Here is a 371-nt window from a genome sequence, read left to right on the forward strand (position 1 = left end):
ACCACCACAGAGACGGCCTAAATATATCCCGCTGTAGTAGAAATTGCAATACCTCTCGCTGATCGAAGGATGAATTCTCCAGATGCCATTTAAAGACGACATGCAGCTTTCTGCTTCCAGCCATGATAGAGCCGTCCTGGGCCAGTAACAGCCGCAGAGCTGGGCAACACGCTCGTGACACCGTCTCCAGCCACTTCCACGGGAACGGAGACCAGACAATGGGCCTCCACCCTTACCTCACGCCAGACACAACAGTTAGTTCAAAGACTCTCACCTAAACACCAGAGCCAAAACTACACTTTCCAGAAGGAAAAAGCGGAAGATCACGTTTACAGCCTTGGAGCGGGCAAAGGCTTCTCAAACAGGACCCA

This window comes from Mandrillus leucophaeus, unplaced genomic scaffold (genome assembly GCF_000951045.1).
Source record: "Mandrillus leucophaeus isolate KB7577 unplaced genomic scaffold, Mleu.le_1.0 Scaffold41, whole genome shotgun sequence".
In the NCBI taxonomy this organism is placed as follows: Eukaryota; Metazoa; Chordata; class Mammalia; order Primates; family Cercopithecidae; genus Mandrillus; species Mandrillus leucophaeus.